Here is a 15201-nt window from a genome sequence, read left to right as displayed (position 1 = left end):
TTCCCATGGTCAAAGAAGGTAAAATAGACATCAAGTTTGTATTTGTATCTCATCTGGCTCAAAAGCTATAGCCGAAACCCTTTCAGGCGGCGGCCATATTGGATTTGGCCGCCATCTTGGTCTCAGGGACCATTGGCTCGGGCGCCCTGGCTAAATCATTTCAGTATCCCCTCAGCTACATCTGTGCCAAATTTGGTGCTTGTAGATGAATTTGCGCGAACAATGGTGTGTAAGGCCCCATACTACAGCCCAAACTGCTTTTTTGGACAGCGGCCATATTGGAATTGGAGGATTAAGGGGTCCAGATATACTGGGTCATAAAAATAAACATTCCTATGTGTTTCTCATGATCAATTAAGCTGAAAAATATATCAAGTTTGTATTTGTAACTCATGTGGTTCAAAAGTTAAAGCCGGAACCCTTTTCGGGCGGCGGCCATATTGGATTTGGCCGCCATCTTGGCCCCGAGGGTCACTGGCTCCGGCGCCCTAGCTAAATCATTTCGGTATGACCTGAGCTACATCTGTGCCAAATTTGGCGCTTTTAGATGAATTTGCGCGAAATTACCTATTTATGTGCTTAAGGCCCCTAACTAATTCCCTTTTTGTTGCGTGTAAAGGGTTTTCCCGGTCCGTTCGTTGGCTGGTCTCCGTGCCTGATGTCTGGGTCACGTGGTCAGTCACGTGGCGTGCTGGCGGAATGAAAGTCTTTGTTTGAAGCTGGCTTTGCAGAAGAAACGTTGTAACAATCCGCCCTCAAATATTCTTTTCAAACAGCAGTGTTACTATAAACGCACAAGGAGATTCTTTGGAATGAATACAATAATGGCGAATATCACCAAAGCCTCAATACTGTCACCTACATCAATGCTTTCTCTAACATATAAATTATCACGAGCAGATGTATGATAGTGAATAAGTCACACCATAAAAGATAACAATAATACTCAGACGGCGCTGAACACCCTAAACATAAAACACACAAAACAGCTCAATTGAATAACGCGCTGAGCGCAGTATATTGTAATGAAACACTTATCCCGTGCACTCACCACCTTCAAACACCCCGTACAGGACAAATAAGCAAAAAAAATGTCCGGGTTGCCTCATGAGCTCGCTACAGTCTTTCCAACAGGGAAACGTTTAATCCATTAGTCCATGGGAATGATCCTCGATCGAAACGAGACAAAAAAGTAATCCACACACACAAAAAAGGAAAAAATTAGTCCGTGCGAATAATCCGTTTGCCAGAGATGTGTACACGAGAGAAAAATCCAGGTGGTTGAATAATTCTCTGTCCTCTCTCCACCATTAAAGCAGTCTCTTAAAGCAATGTTTGAAAATGCCATCAAACCATAAGGAACAAGCTTTAAATATTACAGCTGCAGCAAACATTGCTGGCGCCATGAATTCAAACACACCTCTCCTTGTTCCTGATTCACCCCCTCCATTCATAAGCTTAGGCACGCCTTCCTAGTAAGTGCGGGCGGCCGAGCCTTAAAGAGACATCCCCTCTTACCAACATACACAGTGGAAGCTAAGCATATCACACGGGAATACACAGGAATATCATTCATCATACATAAACATTATGTGAACCAATATAATACCTCCTGAGCAATCATAAGCATTTCTGTTTTCAAAGGAACACTTAAAATAATGTGACAGTGTCACAACGTGGCTCGAAATCTTGTCGCAAAACTTAACTTAGAACCGAGACTCACAACGGAAAAGAAAGGAAACTAAGAAAAGAAAGGAAATTGAGAAGAGTAGATGATGGCTTGAATGAAGCTTAACCCATGTTCTTCAGATCTTGATTTGGGTTATTTCGTCTGCGCGTTTTACATGGTTACTTGTCTGTCTTAGATCTTCATCTCCCGCTGCATTTTTGGTTCTGCACTGAAACTCTAAACTTTGTTCTGGTGTTAAGATTTTAAACTCAAATGTCCGCCCAGCCTCCTGGATCAGTTCTAACCAATTAGACACTGTCTTTGTTTAGGAGGTGGCGTTCTCTTCACTTCTTATCATAAATCAAGCTTATCTGTGCTCTCCTTACTCTCTAAGCTCTAGCAAAGAGTACAGAGGCCACAGCTAAGACATTATTACTATTATAAGAATCCGAAACATTTTCCACAGATTTCAATCAAGCCATCCTTTGAATTAAGAACATACGATCATATCGATATGAAACACAACACATTTTCATTCAAAAATCTAACAATTATAACAATTACATGAATTGTATGGCATCTAAGCATATCAGATACACCCATCTATTGTAGGAACAATATAGAATCATGTCGTTGCATGATGCTTGATCTATAAGTCCATTGAAAATTGTTCTTGAATGATTTTATTTATGTTATAGGTAGAATCTCAGCTCTGTGGTTTGAAACGATTTTACACCCTGAGGTCTATCAGAGGTCCTTACGGAGGGGGGAGTCTGGAATGTTGTGGGCTCGAGCAGCTTCTGCTGTTATCTTGATCGGGCTGAATTGTGCTATCTCTGAGCCAATCATTCTTTTCCAAGCTATCTTACATTGACCAGTTCTTTCTTTAGTTGGGCTCATCTTCTTTGAAGCTTGCATGGCCATAAAGTTCTTAGCTGGGGGTTTTCGTTGGTCAACGGAGACTGGCTGGCTGGAGCCTTCTTTTATGGCTCTGGGGTTGGTGATTTGGTGTCTGGAATGTTCAGTTCTGTGAGAAACTATGTTTGAACAATTCACCTGGAAGATTCATTTGTGTTTGTTTCGCACTCAATCCTACATAGTGTAGAGGGTCGGAAGAGGGGAGAAAACAACCAATAAAACACAGATCAACACACTCATTATACAGACACATGAATATTAAAATATGACCTCCAAGAGAAAAGAAAAAAAAAAAAACGAAAAAAAAAAAAACAGTTGAGGGTTAAAAATCAAACCCTATATACAAACTGCCAAAACGAGGGAGAAACACGGAAGAACATTTATAAGGTCTAATAATAATATTTTCATTACATTAAGGAGCACTACAGTCTCCGGACAAATGACGCATCATAGTGAAAGAATTTCAGAGCATTTGATATTTTGTTTGGATTATCTTTGGATTAATAATGCAATTGGCATGAAACATTTACCTGACTAATAATAAATTTAGATTTTATTCTGACTTACTCTGAAATTATTGACTAGTAGACTAATAAACAGACTAAAGTTCAGTTTTGAATGGAGCATAGGGCACGGCAACTGAGATTTTAGAGTTTCGGCTAACTCTTGGCCCTGGTTCAAGTGTACTTAGAGTGTATAATAAATATAGGCTTAGGCTAATAAAGGGAATTTCCATTCAGGACAACAAAATGTTGCTCGACCAACCTAAAAAGGGTTAGGCTTACCTCTGTTTATTGTAATACTCTAGCCAGGGCCGGAGTGGGGACACTTTTCAGCCCGGGAGTTTCAAGCCCAAGACCGGCCCACTTTTTCCATGGTGGAATTCCAAATTAGCACTTTTTCCATATTGGATAAATGAAGCAACAGTTCAGCTCTTACTATTGTGTAGTTTTGCCATGGTTCAACAAATAATGTAAAGGTTAAATAATAATTCACTTAGACTTTATAAGAAGCAATTGCGACTTTATTTCACACAATTCTGACTTTATAACACGCAATTGCGACTTTATATCACACAATTCTGACTCTATATCTCGCAATTCTTACTTTATAAGAAGCAATTGCGACTTTATTTCACGCAGTTCTTACTTTATATCTTGCAATTCTGACTTTATAACACGCAATTGCGACTTTATATCTCGCAATTCTGAGAAATAAAGTCAGAATTGTGAGATGTAAACTCGCAATTGTGAGATAAAAAGTCGCAATTATCTTTTAAAATGTTTCATTCTGTGGCGGAAACAAGCTTCCATACCTCCTGGCCTCTTCCTCCCATCCATCCTCCCTTACGCGTTACGTTAGGGCCGGCCCAGCTATCGGTAGGCGCCGGCGGTGCCGCGGTAGCCTACCTGAGAAAACATTTTGAAGACGTATGGACCCAACCAACTCTATAGGAGGGGAGGGGAGAACTCCCTCACATGGTACAACCCATGCAGAGGCTGCGCGCTGCAGTGTCAGAATGCGGAACGTGTAATGTAACTAACGTGACAAATGTGAAAAAAAAAAAAATAAATTCCTCGACCGGCCCAAAAGTGAAGCGGCCCACCGGGAATTCTCCCGATTCTCCCGATTACCCACCCCGGGCCTGACTCTAGCTAAGTGTACGTGGGAAACAATACAATGACAAAACCAAATCTACTATCAGAGAAAGTAATGTTGGTCGGCTTATATCTGTAGTAGTCTAGTGGTCATGACCTCTGACTAGACAAAGTGTTACTTTAATTCAAGTATATACAGATCTATGGGTAATAAACAACATAATTTTAGAGAGAGCAAGGATGGGAGCGGCCCTCTAAACAGTATTACATCTGTCCAGTGACCAAGACTTATGAGTTTGTGATCGTGGGCTGCGTTAAATGGCCGGCTCGAAACTCTGGGCGACATTGGTAACCGAATGAATGACAATAAGAGTAAAGAGTTAAATAGAATAATCAAGTGTGTAGATAAACTATTATACAAATGGTCAATAACCAATTGGAATTCCGACCGAAATTTTGAGGTCATGATAAAATGGAGTGAGATAAAAGTTTAATTGGAATTAAAAAAGACAGAACGCGCAGGAAACCTTCACCTGCTCTATTGGAAACCATTGTTGGGCCGATTGGGCGAGCCTTACAGTAAGGTAGTTTTTAAGTTTAGGTATTGGGTAGGAATTGAGTGGGATTAAGGGATGTAGAATATGGTCATGCAGAATAAGCCATTAATATGTGCTTTATAAGTACTAATAAACAGTCAATATCCTAGTAATACGCATGCTAATAAGCAACTTGCTCATAGTGAGAATTGGACCCTAAACTAAAGTGTTACCAAATGTTCTTTAAAAACATCAATAGTTTAATTTAATTTAGATGTTTAGATGATAAGGTTCTTTGTGTTGAAGTTTAAGCTTATTTTCAACTGCACTGGGCTCATGTTCTGTATGGAAAGTAAAGGTTATTGTTGTCTTAATTTTACAATTTATGCAGTTTATCTATGCTTAAAGGATCATGATATACAAAAAAACTGTTTCCCTGAGGTCCACTTATAATGTGAAGTTATGTTTTTTGTTTTGTTTAGTTTTTTTGCACTCAAAATCACTTTTTATGACCATTTTCTACCCCTCTCTTGACTTTATGCATTATATTAATGGGTGATTTTATAATACCTTTAAGGCTCCAATACAAACAGTTTTTACAGCTTATTTTCAATAAATTATTTTTCTGGACTGTGGAAGAAGCTTTTATCTCTCAGCTATGTTAAGACTTTCAATTAGTAGAAGAGTAGAAATGTTTTCCTTGTTTTAAGAGTCAAACATACTCAAATTTGTATTATAAATAATTGAGTTGAACCAAAGCAAAGATAAGTATTTATGTAAGCATGCCGCATGGCTGAGCACATGCCGTTCTCTAGCTTTAGGGCAGGACTGACTTCATTGAGCAGGAAAATAACACATAAACACCCCCATTAAAAAAAAAAAAAAAAAAAAAAGTTTAATGTTTAAAGATGAAGACAATAAGAAAACCAGTCCCTTATGCTAGCATTTCATTAAAATTGTATTTTGCACACAATTTAGTTTCTAAAAAGGGGGAAAGCAAGAGAATATCCTCTGTCTTTTTTTCTTTCTTTCTTTCTTTCTTTAAAATAAATATTCCCTCTGGAATTAATTCTCTTAGACAAGATGTTTTAAATCTACAGAGAGGTTTCCTTTGGCTTCTGGTTATTTTCTTGAGGTATTTAGGATCCAAATCATTATATGCAAAGACAGGGGAAAACAATTTAAAGACTATTAAACATTTGAAGAGGACAAAACTTCGCTTAACCTGTTGTTTTTCGGCATGGAGAAATATCAACGTCCATCTTCCACTACACTATTTTCACGAAGGCAATTTTGACATTGACATGAATTTATTAAAGGTGATTTATTAAAGGTGATTTATCAAAGGTGATTTATCAAATACTGTATTTAAAACGTTTTACACATTAAGAAATGGTGATTTCATGTTTAACTTATAATAGACCTGCTTAGACTGCACACATTCACAAAATCAGGTCCAAAAACAGCAATATCCATCAAACACATGCTTTCTGTAGGAAAATAAACACTATAGAGTCATTTTATTCGAATAAGACTTTCCAAACTGCCTCCCTTTTCATTTAAGTGTTAAATAACCTAAAGTTAAAGCAGAAAAAAAGTAGTTATCTTTTTAAAATTCCTCTCATGAACCCTTGAATATCGCACCTCATGGGCAGATTCACATATGGCAGACCAGCTGCTGCTAATATATAATAATCATTTAACTCGGTGCACTCATGAATATGAATTCAAGATTGTGCGCTGGCCTCTTTTTGTGGCTAACACTGGAAGCTTACCTTATTTCATTGCATTATTAATCGCTGCAATGAATGGCACACACGCTACTAACATTTTAAACATTCTGTGTACAAACAAAGCAGGAACTTGGACATTACTCTAATAAGCTGTTGTATAAATAGCCAAAATCCAAATGTTTAGCCTCTCAAAGACAATTCCATGTAGTATTCCTGTTCTATTCATCCCAATGGCAGTTGCTGAGGACCCCTGGAAGCTTAAAGGGATAGTTCACCCAAAAATGAAAATTCTGTCAGTAATTACTCACCGTCATGTTGTTCCAACCCCGTAAGACCTTCGTTCATCTTCGGAACACAAATTAAGATATTTTTGATTAAATCTGAGCGCTGTCTCACTCCTCCATAGGCTTCTAAGACACTATAACTTGCTGGCCCAGAAAAGTTATTAAAGAGATAGTTAATATAGTCAAAGTGACTACAGTGGCTCAATCTTAAGTTTATCAAGCGACGAGAATACTTTTTGTGCGCAAAAACAAACAAAAATAACGACTTTATTTCACTTTTCATTTCCTTCTCTCTGGGCCTCGAGTCTTTTCGCGTAGTGTTTAAGCGTAGCGCGTCTGTTGCACGTCACCACGTAGGCTCACTATTGGCCGACGCTGGTCATGTGTGTGATACGTGGTGACGTGCAACAGACGCGCTACGCTTAAACACTACGCGAAAAGACTCAAGGCCCAGAGAGAAGGAAATGAAAAGTGGAATAAAGTCGTTATTTTTGTTTGTTTTAGCGCACAAAAAGTATTCTCGTCGCTTGATAAACTTAAGATTGAGCCACTAGAGTCACTTGGGCTATATTTATGATCTCTTTAATAACTTTTCTGGGCCAGCAAGTTTCAGTCCCTTAGAAGCCTATGGAGGAGTGAGACAGCGCTCAGATTTCATAAAAAATATCTTAATTTGTGTTCCGAAGATGAACGAAGGACTTACGGAGTTAGAACAACATGAGGGTGAGTAATTACTGACAGCATTTTCATTTTTGGGTGAACTATCCCTTTAAATATGCCAAACATGCTTACTTAAGAGAACATACTTTTTTAACTAAGTTCTTCATGCTATTTTGACAGTAAAAACACTGCAAAAAGACATTTTCTTACTTCATATATTTGTCTTGTTTCCAGTCGAAATATAAAAAAAAATCAAATGGAAACAAGCTTATTTTATTTCTCCATTGGCAGATAATCTTGCTTGTTTAAGCAAAACCTCAATATTTTTATTTTATTTTTCAGAAAACAAGACATAATATCTTATGTCATTTTACTTGTTAAATGCATCTTGATTTAAGAATTTGTAGATATATGGACTGAAAACAAGACAAAAATACTAAGTAAGAAAAGCTTTTTTGAAAAGTTGAAGCAACTTTGAATACTAAGGTGTGTGATTAAACTTTTCCCAGTAAATCATATAATGAATGAACTTATTGAAATGTCACATAATTATCACAAAGCGGATGCTCTTTTGCACATATAATAATGTTATTGTGACTGTCTATTTAACTTTACATTTTAAGGTACGATATTAGATTATTTTACGGATATGACCACTCTACAGTTAGTGTACGCATAAGAACATTTTCACATTATCAGTTGTGTCCTTTTGACGTATGGAATTTGGGATCAAATCTGATCATACTTGAGTTTAATAAATGAGAGGTCCCTGGCCTCAAACTGACTGTGGAAAGAACCACACCTTAAAGAAAAATGTAAATTTCTGATGTTCAAGAGTAAGACAGCCTCAGACCCTATTGGGTGGTTGAACAAACACATTAATGCTATAATGGTTGAGGTCCTGCCCTCTCGCTGACCTTTAGAGAAATGCTAATTGGCAGCCAGAGATTAAACATTCAAAACATTCAGAGTATTCCCATAAATAACAGCTCCAGGAAAAACTAATTGCCTGGATAATTCCAACTGACTTCAGCTCACGAGTTACAAGGATGGAGCCTTTCTAAAGCTCTTAAATATTCCTCCCTGATACCTTCTGACAGACTGAAGAGAAATGTGCCAACAAGGCAGACATGATCAGCACATAAATATGTGAGCGTGCACCATCAGCATACATGATATGAAGAGGATAATCTCAAGTGGAATAAGCAGATATCAAAGAACATGAGACATTAAAGTTGTGTTCCGCTTTGCATTTATAATAGGCACTATAAAATATATACGTCATATATGAAAGTACAATGGGGTCCAAAACTCTGAAACCAAATAATGGGAATACAAAGACATTCATGTTATTTTTTCAGGTTCACATTTTACTGAAGTTAATATGCTGACAAAAACATGTGTAAGTAATTAAATAGTATTCAATGTTAAATATTACTCAAACAGTTTTACCCTTTTGAGTTGGTCAGCTCATAGAAAAACCAAATGAGAAGTATTCTCTGACTTGAGCTTTTTTTTTTTTTTTTTTTTTTTTTTTAATCACTGCTACACTTTTGGGATATTATTTTCAACACTGCTGATTTGATATGCACTAAATCTAATTTATTATTTAAAGATGGATATTATTTGAATTGTCGTAGGGTCCACAATTAACACCTAACAGGCTCCAAATAATAGTTGCTTTACATAGACAGCCAGAACTACAAAATAATACATATACTGTATGACTATTATGATACTTTTATTGTTTATGGTATTAGGGGGGAAATATTTAGCATATTTTTATTTAATTTAATTCTAAAATCTTAAACATTAGATATTTTATGGCTAGTAAGAACCCCAAATGCAGTGTAATAAATTAATTCAACAGCCACATCCACTTTAAGTGCCACCCATTTGTATGCTACTGAACCGAAGTGTAAAGTGCATGATGCAAGAGTATGAGGCAAAGACGAGGCATAATCCTGTCATATCCAGCTAAATTTGTTTTCAGATTTGTCTATAACCTTCCTGATGAATCTTGTTTTATTCTGGATTCTGTCGTGTCATTCCGTGTTCACACTTCACACCACCTGTCTCCAGGGTTATGAGGTAATCCACTGCAGTCAAAGTCATTAACTGCACCAGTGCTTTCATCAAGCTAAACACTAGTAATAAAATGCAGTGCTTGTTTGAAGTGTTAGGCCTGTTTCACACATCTTACATATGGATGTGTGCGCCTGTAACAGAAGGAATATGTCGAGCAGTTCTTCTGCTGTGTGAAGTGATTTCTGGGTTACTATGTTGAGTTGATGTATAAAATGGTTATCTGGATACTTGCCTTATCTAGAGTCTGAGCTATTAGAGACTTGATTACCATGAAATCTAGATCACATTTACATCCAATTTTACTTCTGTCACATGACATGTTTCCATGTGAAACAGAGTGTTAAAGGGACTTTTTATCTATTGATTGGATTGTGAAAAATGGGTGTTGGTTGGAGGCGTGGAGTTTAAAAAGAGAGACTGATGTCAACTGAAAAGGAAGTAGTTTCATTTTAATGAAAGATTACAAATGTAATAACCTACCGAGTAAACACTCATAATAAGGAGACCTGGAACATGTATTAAGAAACACACAAGGCGACAGTAAAGTAGGTTGTGAATAACAAAAACTCATGAAACCAAGTGAAGAATGTGTCTATGTTGGGAGTTTATTTAGTCCATGGTGCTATATTGTACATTTGTCTTTTTTTTCAGTGATGGATAAAAACAAACAAAAAACAAATGTGTGATGAGAAGAAAAAGAACCTGAGGACAAACGTATGATTCTTTTCTTTTCTTCACCCCAGACTAGCATAGAAAAGGAGTGCCACAATGAAGAAAACAACACACCGAACAAACTACAACACCTTGGTCTCTGTACAGGATACTATTTGAACTATTATAAAAGCGTAACATTTGAAAATAGACATTTAAAAACTGGACATACTGGACTTGTCAGCTTGACGCGGGACAGTATGCTTTACCACAGGAGCCCTTATGCCACCGGCAGTGTTGATGCACAATATAAAATCCACAAAATTCCCACTTCGATTTTCTAGAATTTCATTACTGCACCAGAATAGTCAGTCTTTACAAATTAATGTCTCAATGAATGACCGCAACATTTTAATTCGCTGTAAGATCTGTCTGATCGCTTTCAGATTCATGTTTGGCACATTTTCTTACCATAATTGCAAATTAACTCCATTCCTGACTTGGGAATTGATCAATTCCAATTCATCTAAAAACCCCTTCAGGTTGTGTGTGGATGCTCATTTTGAAGGCTTTGCAGATCTGCTATAGACTCATGGGTAAGAACATACTGCCCCCTCTAGTAGAAAAGTAGAAATATACTGAAAATGAATAGTTATCCCTGCAAATCCCATTTTAAAACTGGCAGGAGCTGGTGTTTGGGATTCTGGATCTAATACAAAAAAAAAAAAAAAAAAAAACAACATCAAAGCTGCATTTAAGAGAGCAGGGCATCTAATATGCAAAGTACACACACAAACAAGAAAACAAAACTGATGAAAATAAATAGAAATATCATAGAATGTAGTTTCACTATAATACCCTACCCTATCTTCATTGGACCGCAAATCCATGATGACACAGGATGACATTGCCAATGAAACAAAATAAAATGTATACAAGCCTTAACAAATATGCAAAGTAACGAAACTTTTAAACACAAGAAAACATCTGAATTTGCTCCAGCATTCTGAATAAAATTAACACATTATTTTTACACCAAGAACAAAATAATACCTTCACATTTAAGAGGAACATAAAATATGGGACTTTACAACAAGATGAAGTTGTGAATTAAGAAAAGTTTACCCAAAAATGAAAATTCTGTCATCATGTTTTTCCAAACCTGTATGATTTTCTTTCTTATGCAAAATTCAGAAATTAGCAAAATGTTCATGCTGCTCTTTTCCCATTCAATGAAAGTGAATTGGGCAGCATAAAAGGTGTTTGTATGAGGAATTTAAATGAAATTTAACCATTGAAAACCTTCCCCTCCTCTGCAGTAAATCTTATTTCCATGTTCAAACTGATGCGTTAGTTTCAATTGCGAGACTCATGACAACAAATGACATTTGGCAATATTGATGTTAAACCCTTTTACATATGTGAACGGAAATGAAATTAGAGAACAACAGAGAAGGGGAAACAACTTAATGGTATAGTTCACTCAAAAATGACATTTTTGTCATCATTTACTAACCCTCATGTCATCCCAAACCTGTATGACTTTTTCTCCTATGGATCGCAAAAGAACATATTTTAAAGAAGTCTGGTGATCAAACAGTTCTGGTGGCTATCAACTTACATTACATTCTCAAAATATCTTATTTTGTGTTCCACAGAAGAAAGTCAGTCATACCAGCTTGGAACAACATTGAGTTGTTGGAATAACATTGAGACTTGGAAAAGAGCAGCATGCATATTCTGCAAAATGTCTTGTTTTGTGTTGAAAAGAATTAAAATATGTGTTTTTTTTGGGTGAACTTTCCCTTTAACAAGTGTTTCACATTATAAAAGATGCTCCTTTGCCCTGTCTGAACAACAACAGAAAATGCCTGTAACAACATAATCAGATGTATAATCAACCAATTGCAAAAATAAATAAATTAAGTTTTAAAAAAAAATACAAATTGACACTTTAGAAAATTGTCCTTTAAATTCCCACCGCCCAGTTGTTATTATGTAAACCATCCCTTTGGAATCCACCCTAAAAATATTGTATGAATTACAGATAAAAAGATGCTCTTTTGTCACTGTTTTACAAAACTATTGTGTAACATGGTTCAGTCTATCATGGAATGTCTTGAACGAGGTGGAGGTCTGGCAGGTTTTTTTGGAAAAATCTGTCCAAGATGTTAGGAATTGGATGAATCTTTGCTTTGAATTCTGCTTTTGGACGCTGGACAGGAGTACTTGTAGATGCTCAGTTTTGCAGTACAAGACGTTTGAGATCTGACAGATGTTCAGGGTCTGGAATATGACGGTCACAGACGGCAATGGCTGGGTGGGACATGTGCTGCTACAGGAAGTGTTTTCCGTGGGGGGGACTTGGTGGGCACAGTGGGTTGATGGGGAGGGGCTGGATGTGAGGGCTCTTGCGTTGTTTTTTCACATTCATAAACCTGACTGGTCCCGTTTTTTTCACCCTGTGTTGATGTGAGATCAAAGAGTGATCAACAATCATGCGAGAAAGAACATTTCTGGTCAGGCAAAAAGTAAACACATCCCAAATGGGTCACGGAGTCAGTGACGAAAACTGGGAATGCAGACCTGACTGACAGAAATAATGGTGGATGGTAAATATGAAGACTGAAGCACTCTCTGGCTGAGAGAAAGTTAAGTAAACACTGACGGGGCGAATGGGGTGAACTGGGTCTCTGCACGCACAAAACAGGGCACTGGGGAACAAACTAGCAGGGCAGCATTAACCATTATCCTCTGGGAGTTCTGTGACTGTATACATACCACCCTGACAGCTGGTTAAACAGCACCAGATGCCCAATACCTCACACAAACAGACTAAAAGTCCCACATTTACAGACATAACTCTGAGAGTTCTTGGACTAGTTTTTCTAGTATGTCTCAAAACTATGGACAAAAAAAGGATTAAACTAAGAAACTAAATTTACTTTTGATCTGTTGTGTTAATTGTTTTGACTGTAGTCAAAAATCCAAACATTCTGTTTTTTTTATTTTTAGATGTTTGACTTCATTTTGAAAATATTGCAGTGATTCTGGTATTCTAATGTAAGTCTTTATCAGTACTAAAACTATTTGTAAAAAATCATTCATTGAAAAATAAAATAAAATATAAATATCAGAGAAAAACTTAAAGAAACTTAGAACTTGTTGGCTTGGCTACTGTACTAAAATTACTAAAACAAAAAAATAAAAGAAATATAAATTAAAGCTAAATAAAAATATTACAAATCCTAATAAAAATGACCATAGCACATGAATGAATAAACTTAAAGTAAAAATTCAATGAAAACTGAAAATATAAAAAGAAAAGCTGTCAAAATATTAGTTAATAGTATATAAATAATACTAAAATAACATTGTTTTCATTGTCATCATAGTCCATAAAATAAATCATTTATTAAATGTTGTAGGTCTAATGTCATCTAATTAATAATATGTATAATCTAATATTCCATAAATTCTAATATTAATATCATCTAATACAATTCTGCATCATGCTACCTCAATTAAAATTCTGGAGCTGAACTGGAATTTAAAATCCTGAATGCCACCAACCCTGCTATACGGCAGTATAACAGTGCTGTCCGGGACTGAGGTTTTTATTAGAGCGCAGTTAATGCTAACTGTAAATCATACAGTTTACCAGTCTGTGTCTAATTCTCTGAGATCCTAAGGACTGCTTTCTGTTTGTATGAGGTGTGCTGTGGAGGGTTTCCATCGTTACCATCTTGTTAAGGGAATTTTTGGTTTGTTTGTTGTGGTAAGTTTGCAGTGTTCTGCAATTTTATCACTGTTTTTGGAAGACAAAAATCTCAGAAATGCTGTAATGGGTTTAAAGTAGCACTGGAGAGGGTATGGCTTTATTGACCATAGAAGGGGAGATTTAAATACATCCCATAAACCCATCAAGCTAAGAGACCTAGGCTGCAGAGGGAGCGATGACACAATAATGTTTTTGTACAGCAGTAATGCTTTGCTTGAAACATTGAGTACATGCAACGTTGAAAGGGGAAGCATGTTATGGGACGAAATCATCAATTTGGAATGTATATCCTAAAACAATGTTTGGTGATCTTTTTCAAGAGTGTTCTCTTGCAATCACAGACTGAAATTACTTTTTCTGGCAAAAGTTCTTCTCTTTCAAGGGGAACTCAACACTGTGTCAGTTGTTGACGCTATGGGGACGCGTCTTGCGGAACCCGGTGTCACATGTGAAATCACGCAAATCTTATTGGTTGCGACTTTAGTCCCTACTGTTGTCGTCTGTCGCTCTTCAAACATATTAGGTTGGCAGCAGGAGTGCCATTCAAATTATTAAACAGCTAACAAAAAAATAGTGGTAAGGAATCGGGTTGTGTATTGTTTAAATTTGAACGATTCCGACTCTTATCAATTCCTAATTTCAATTCCAATAAGGTAAAACAAAAAAAACGTAGATATCTTTCATTTATTTTTCATGTCTTATAGCAAAACATTTAATTGTAGCTGAATATCATGAACAAAAATCAATTGGCTAAAAACACCTACACAAGGTTTTGCCTATGGTTTAAAAATACCACAGCAAAAAAAACTAGCCTAACTAATATAAATTTCAAGCATTATTAAAGACAAGTAAACACTCAGTATTTAAAAAAGAACAAATAAAAAATTAGCAATCGCAACAAATAATTACAACTGAACAAATATATGATTGAAATAAATCGTGTTTTAAGATTTGTAATGTAAAATAACACTGAACTTTATAAATAAAATTGACATTATAAATATAGTTACAAAAGTTATTCAGTCAAGAATGAGTGAATGTTCTCTTTGTCTTTTGTTGTTTGCTTAGTGTTATTATAGAGACGGCAGCAGGAACATTAGGCTGCTGTCCCTTTAAGAGCTGCATGGATCCATTCATTTTAAACCATTCAAGCGCGAGACAAATCGTGTGCTGTTTTCTGTGCTGCAAGCATTTGAACCTTTTATACGCACTGACGTTCAATGTTCAATAAGATTGGCGTGATTTCATACGTGCTTCAGACACCAGGGTTCCGTGGGACGTGT

At 36.4% G+C, this 15201-nt stretch overlaps 1 protein-coding gene across 2 annotated transcripts in view; it reads right to left on the bottom strand.

Moving 5' to 3' along the window:
* Window positions 1–10067: 10067 nt before the first annotated feature.
* The window catches only part of epb41a (erythrocyte membrane protein band 4.1a), an 84478-nt gene continuing 79344 nt past the window's right edge, over window positions 10068–15201 (bottom strand). For both annotated transcript variants that reach the window (XM_081377528.1, XM_081377527.1), the window contains one exon: window positions 10068–12599. The gene's annotated coding sequence lies outside the window, so the exon portion shown is untranslated. The remainder of the gene's footprint in view (window positions 12600–15201) is intronic.

Source organism: Scardinius erythrophthalmus, assembly GCF_964197995.2.
Source record: "Scardinius erythrophthalmus genome assembly, chromosome: 10".
Classification (NCBI taxonomy): Eukaryota; Metazoa; Chordata; class Actinopteri; order Cypriniformes; family Leuciscidae; genus Scardinius; species Scardinius erythrophthalmus.
Note: the sequence above shows the minus strand (reverse complement) of the source record. Positions and strands in the feature narration are given on the sequence as shown.